The sequence below is a fragment of the Furipterus horrens genome, unplaced genomic scaffold (assembly GCF_987537825.1).
Source record: "Furipterus horrens unplaced genomic scaffold, mFurHor1.1.pri manual_scaffold_2, whole genome shotgun sequence".
NCBI classification, from domain to species: domain Eukaryota; kingdom Metazoa; phylum Chordata; class Mammalia; order Chiroptera; family Furipteridae; genus Furipterus; species Furipterus horrens.
The window spans coordinates 54,635,074-54,642,098 of NW_028327172.1; the positions used below are offsets into that span (position 1 = coordinate 54,635,074).

The window sequence follows — 7,025 nt, forward strand, 5'->3', positions numbered from 1 at the left end:
AGAAGAATTACAGAATATACCTACTTCCCCCAAAACAACTGACAGTAAAGTATAAACTTTATTAAGACTGTCCAAATTCTAAGGGAAATAAAGAAGGTACATTTTCTAAAGCTAGTTTTGGATTTTGTCAACTACAATAACCACATGGTTTAGGTACAAGAGCCAAGCACTAAAAGCATTAGAAGGGATTCCTTTCCTCACAGCATTGCTAACATGAGATTATGGCAACAGAGCACTCAGGTTGAAAAGTTTAAAGAGCTTTTAGAGAGTTGCTTGGGAGAAATATATTTTAGTGTTTAAATATTATATGTATATATATATTCCTATTTCTTTAGGTACATATGAATACATCATTACCTGGCCTCTAGCCTGACAGTAGTAGTTGAATACACATTTTTGAATGAATAAATAAAATCCACTAGAACTTCTACATTAGACTACTTACCCCTTGAATTCAACAAACATTTACTTTTTTGTCTATTATTTCAATTATTGGGTTCCTTTTCAGGGTTACCTTCTTACAGAGAGTAATGAGTTGCTTTTAGTGCTCCAGATGTTATTAATAATGTTCCTTAGGTGAAATGCAAGGAGGTAATCCCAGAATCATAGTTTTAAAGCTGACAAGGGCTGGACAGACCCCTTCAGTCTCATATGTGTTTTTCCTTAGCCTCTTACTGAAGGTCACAGGGCTAGTTAAAGGCAGTTAGGAATTAAACCTGTTCTTTAGATTCTTACTTCAATGTTTTTTTTTTTTTTTTTTTTTTTTGCTACACAATACCTTAGCTTACATTTTAGAGTTTGATAATGAACTTCCAACATGGAGAATCTTTTAATATGGTAAGTAATTTGGGTTTTCTGGTTAATGGCAATATGGTTCAGTTATTCACTCATTTATTTATTCAAGAAGTACTTATTAAACACCAGCCATATCTGTTGCAAAATGCTATGCTCTCTCATAGATGAAAAGGAATGAGACAAAATCCCTTCCCTTAAATTAGGAGTCTCCTGCAGGGAGATTTGTCTGAATCTCTTCTGATGCCCCCCAGTTTACTTCCAGCACCATATTATACTAGAATGTCCTGTTAACAATCTATCTCTTTCATTAGTCTGTAAGATGCTTGGGGACAGACACCAAGTCCTCTCTACCAGCAAAACTTATTTGACCTCATTAATCTGATCTCATGGTATACTTGGGAGAGAAAGTGAATAATAAATAGCTTTCCAGTTTAAAATGTATGTCATGGACTAAATATATCTCTCTCAAATATATACTGAAGCCCTAACTTCCAATGTCATGGTACTTGGAAATAGGGTCTTTGGGAGGCAATTAGATCTAGATGAGGCCATGAGGACGAAGCCCTGGCTTTACAAGATTAGTGCCCTTATAAAAAGAGACACCAAAGAGCTCTCTGTCTTTCTTTTTGTCTCTGTCTCTTTGTGTCTCTCCATCTGTTTTTCTCTCTCTCCCTCTTCACTTTCTCTCTCTCTTTCTCTGTCTCTCTCTCTCTCTCATCCCTAAGGAAAAGCCATGTGAAGATGCAGCAAACAGGCGGCCACCTGCAAGTCAGGAAGAGAGTTTTCACCAGAGTGCAACCATATTGGCACACTGACCTCAAACTTCCAGCTTTCAGTACTGTGAGAAAATAAACTTCTGTTGTTTAAGCCACTTGACCTATGATATTTTGTTTGGCAGTCTAAGCTAATACAATATACTGTACAATATTATTCACATTATAACTATACTGAAAATAATGTCTTTCACAAAATTATAACGTTCAAAACTTTGTAGTCTTTCTAGCTTTTTGTAAACTTTTCTAGTGAACCAAAGCATCTCCAGTTGGTTAAGACTGATAGTTAATAAAATGCTAGCTAAATGGAGAGACTCCTTGAGCAAGAGTCATGACTGTATTAGTTCCTGGTGTCTGCTATAACAAAGTACCACAAACTAGATTACTTAAAATAACAAATTTATTCTCTCATAATTCTAGAGGCTAGAAGTCCTAAGTCACAGTGTTAGTTAGACTGTGTTCCCTCTGAAGCCTCTGGGAGATGATTCTTTTTTGCCTGTTCCAGTTTATGGCATCCCCAGGGACATCATAACTCTAATCTCTGATGCCAGTTTCACATAGTCATCCTCTCCTTCTGCGTATGTCTGTCATCTTCCCTCTGTCCATGTCTGACTTATGTTTCTTTTCCTCTTCTTACAAAGACTTCAGTTACTTTGGATTAGGGCTTACTTTAATGAACTCATGATAAAAATCTTATTTTTTAATTTTCTTCACAATAATATCAACTTCTGCTATTTGGGGCCATGCATTACATGCCAATCATGGTGCTAGACATTTAATTATTTCATATTTTTTCTTTTTAACAAGACTGAGAGGTGGGAAATGTTAGTATTCTTAGCAGTTATGAAGTTGAGATTCAAGGAGGTTGACCATCTCACACCAGGACCTATTTTAAATGGTGGAGCCAGGATTTAACTTAGATCTCACTGATATAAAGGTTGATGTTCTTAACCATAATGCAAATATTTTTATTGTATTTAAAGATTTTTAAATTGAAAAAAGAAGTCAATAAATAACTAAAAAAACCAAAAATTTTAGAGTGAGTATGGAAAACAGGTACAGTGCAGTATAATGTCTTATCTGAACATAAGGAGACTAAGACCCAGGGTGTATGAGGATTCTGCAAGCCATGGGCCCCAGTAGAGAACTCTGGCCCCCAGTGCCCGCTCCCGCGCCCCTCCCCCTCGTCCCTTCTCTGTAGACTCACTCCCAATGCAGCCCACATCAGGGCAAGGGCTGGGTCTACACAAGGACCTCTGGAACCCAAACCCCACTGCGGAAACAGGGTTGATGGATGCTGTCCCCCAGCACCTGCAAAGAGAACTCTGAAAACCAGTATCTCATGCAAACAGGATATTAGCTTTTGTCAGAAAGATCAAAAAAGGCTTGAGGTTTTTCTCCGCCGACTCAGCCTCAGCCTCTCCCTCTCTGGCTTCATCTGCTCATTTCAGCGTGCAGGCAGGAAGAGATGGCAGCCGGGGAGACACAGGTCTACGCAAAGGTCAACAGCAAGCTCAAGGGTCGCAGCGCTGCCTCCCTCCTGGACCCTCTCCTGAGGATGGGCTTCCCGGCACACACCGCGCTGAAGGCATTGGCAGCTACGGGGAGAAAGACAGCGGAAGAGGCAGCAGACTGGCTGCGCTGTCATTGCAATGACCCTTCTCTAGATGACCCCATCCCCCAGGAGTATGCCCTTTTCCTCTGTCCCACGGGGACCCTGCTGGAAAAGCTTCAAGAGTTCTGGAGAGAGAGCAAGCATCAGTGCACAAAGAACAGAGCTCATGAGGTCTTCCCTCACATCACGCTGTGTGACTTCTTCACGTGTGAAGACCAGAAGGTGGAGCATCTGTATGAGGCTCTCAAGAGAGTGGAGACAGGATGCTGGGCTCCTTCCCCTCGGTGGTCCCCCTGGTTCTCCATTCTTCCGTCAGCTACCTTGGCTTCTTCGTGAATGACAGCCCCGCAGATATCATCCAGGAATTTGCCACGATCTTCGCCACGGAAGCAGCTCTCTTAGCAGACTGCACGGTAAAGCCCTGCAGCAAGCAGCTGCACCTGACACTGGCCCACAAGTTCTACCCCCACCACCAGAGGACGCTGGAGCAGCTGGCCAGAGCCGTGCACCAGGGCCACAGCTGCCAATGGACCGCGGCCCTGTACTCGCGGGACATGCGCTTTGTGCACTACCAGACCCTGAGGGCCGTATTTCAGTACAAACCCCAGAACGTGGACGAGCTGACACTAAATCCTGGCGACTACATCTTTGTGGACCCCACTCAGCAGGAGGAAGCCAGCGAGGGCTGGGTCATTGGGATCTCACAGCGGACCGGCCACCAGGGCTTCCTGCCGGAGAACTACACGGAGCGGGCCAGCGAGTGTGACATCTGGGTGAAGCACAGGACATACACCTTCAGCCTCGCCGCGGACCTGAACTCCAGGAAGGACGGCGACCCCAGCAGCAGGCGGAATGGGGAGCTCCATCCTTCGCCAAGGCCGAGGAGCGCCGGCAGCACGCAGGCTTTACAGGCCACCATCATGAGGAGAAGCGTGCTGGTGGTGCGCCACGGGGAGAGAGTGGATCAGGTCTTCGGGAAGTCATGGCTGCAGCAATGCTCCACGCCTGATGGGAAATACTACCGGCCAGACCTGAACTTCCCTCGCAGCCTGCCCCGACGAAGCAACGGCATCCGAGGCTTTGAAAATGATCCACCATTATCGTCTTGTGGGATTTTCCAATCCAAAATGGCAGGAGAAGCACTACTGGAGAGCGGCATCCAAATCACCTCCGTCTACACCTCCCCAGCCCTCCGCTGTATGCAGACAGCCAAACACATCCTGGAAGAGCTCAAACTGGAGAAAAAAATGAAGATAAGAGTGGAGCCCGGCATCTTTGAGTGGACAAAGTGGGAGGCGGGCAAAACTGCCCCAACCCCCATGACCCTGGAAGAGCTGAAAGAGGCGAATTTCAATGTCAGCACCGAGTACAGGCCTGCGTTCCCCTTCGCCTCCCTCCTGCCCGCTGAGAGCTACGCCGAGTATGTGCACAGGTGCGCGGTGAGCGTGGACTGCATGGTCAGCAGCTGCCCACAGGACGCAGGCGTCATCCTGATTGTGGGCCATGGCTCGGCGCTGGACTCCTGCACTCGCCCGCTCCTGGGGCTGCCGCCCCGGGACTGCGCAGACTTCGCCCAGCTGGTACGAAAGATCCCTTCTCTGGGAATGTGCTTCTGCGAGGAGAACAAAGAGGAGGGAAAGTGGGAGTTGGTGGCCCCTCCAGTGAAGACGCTGACCCACAGTTCCAACTCCGCGTTTAACTGGAGGAACTGGATCCTGGGCAACTGAGGGCCACCATCACATTTGCGCAGCTTCACGCGAGGAGGTGACACTCGTTCAGAGGCCGCGCAACGCTGTGATTTGAAGGGCTCTCGGTCTCGCCTACTGTGACTTGTAGAAGCACGACACGCACTTTCACGTTCCAGGAAGACTGCCATCGCTCTCACGTTTGTGACGGCCACCTGCGGGTCTATGACCCTGCAGCCTCAGCTGCAGATGCCGCCCTGTAACGTGTGTCTGCCACGTGGCTTGGAGGCAAATGAGAACCGTGACTCTAATTTCCAGGAATTAAAGACCCACCACACACACACCAAAAGGATCTATCCACTTTATTTTATAAGTTCTTATTCATCAATTTTCCATTTTTCCCTTTTCTACTTCAATCACTCCCCTGGCTGGTTTGGCTCAGTGGATTGAGCGTCGGCCTGCGAGCTAAGTGTCACTGGTTCGATCTTCCAGTCAGGGCACATCAGAGAAGGAAAACTCTGACTCCAAAAAAAACCTCCGCTGCCTTGCAGCATACCTCTTCAGGGGAAAGGCTAAGGGAGTAAACCCCGACAGAAAATCCGGAGCCGGAGTCCCTAAGGCGGTTTGACGTTGTAGTCAACACCGGCAACTCCTGCGGCGCACCTGAAGCCAAGCTGTATTGACTCCGTCTTTCCCTTGGAGACCCTTCAGCTGCGAAGAGAGGGGGGGTCTGCTGCATGGGCAACAGCAGACCCTCCATATCACCCTGCCCAGGCTCTGTAGCTTCAGCTTCACTGGAGAGGACACTCCAGCGTCATCACAAGATGTCGATTCAACACGGGAGGAGACAGATACCGTGTCACTCCCGAGTTGGACTGCACAGCCATTCTCGGTGGTGCAGATAGACTCTTAAGAAGCTACACCATCGTCTCTCGAGATGGACGGCTGCCGACGACCCATGAGTGTATTAATCATCTTCATATTCCCTATGTCTTAAAACTTTAGGAACTCTCTTCCTAATGTCTGCTTTGCACACTGTCCTATCATATATTTAACCACTACCTAATTGAGGTAGACACATTGGTCTATATATGCTGTTACCTGGTTAGTGTCTCTAAAGCTCTCCTTAAGCCTTTCATTAGAACTTCTCATCTGTTACTGCCCCATCTCATCTTTCCCCTTGTCCTAGTAATTCATATCATCATTGAAACTATTTCTAGGTGCTAGGTCAGGTCCCAAAGAGAAACTCAATGACTCTTGTGTAGGCTCTTTTATTCCAACCTTATTCTGTATCAAGAAAGCCTAACCCTCAATACTTCTATGTTCAGTCACTGCATTTTCAAAGCTCACCTAAGACACAAATTAGTCAACTTGCCCTGGATTTATAACTCTATTATGTACCCTGCTGGCTTTCTCATCTTTTTTTCCTGCCCCCAAGCCCCAGCCAGAGGCACACCATGTACCAGCCCCACTTATCTCTGCATGGATTTTTCCCAAGGCACTTGGAAAAATCATCAAATTATTTTAAGTTGCATTTTTTGCAGCTTGCAGCTGTTTGAAAAATCCCAGACTGATTCTCAGCCAAGCCATGCAGCCTCAATCCTAATAAGGTTCAAGCACCGAAAAAGCACAGCGATGAACCATTGATTAAGTTGACACTGCAATCTATTTTCCCTGCCTCTCGTAGGCTGAACTGGCTGCTTGCACTTGCATTTGTTAAATGGTCCAGGCTTTTGTCTTTGTGAATAATCTTATCTGAAACCAGAGCTGGTCCTGTGCTGGGTTACTCTGTCTGGGTATCTGTCAGTGCCTCTTTCCCGGGGTGTGAAAATGAAAGCTGAGGAAATTAAGGGAAGTATGCAGGGAATTCACCAATCTGAAATCCTAGTGTCCTTCTTTGCTACTGTGCACAGTCCCATCTTGAGAAGTTAGAAGAAAGACCGTGGTTGGAAAATGAACATGTCCACAGGGAAATAACATGGCAGGAGAGCACACAACTGAGCAAGTGTCAAGTTTAGGGCATGAAAGCTGTTTCCACACTAGGAAAGTGTCCCTAGACAGTGGCAGCTCTGTTGCAAACATAAATCACTAAGATATACAACATTAGCCTCTTCCCTCTATTCTAATTCATCCAGTTTCCCAGATTCTTTGAAATGA

At 46.2% G+C, this 7,025-nt stretch overlaps 1 pseudogene; it reads left to right on the forward strand.

Annotated features, from left to right (window-relative positions):
* The first annotated feature begins 3,012 nt into the window (after positions 1–3,012).
* Positions 3,013–4,939, forward strand: LOC150018588 (ubiquitin-associated and SH3 domain-containing protein A pseudogene; annotated as a pseudogene).
* The last annotated feature ends 2,086 nt before the right edge of the window (positions 4,940–7,025 follow it).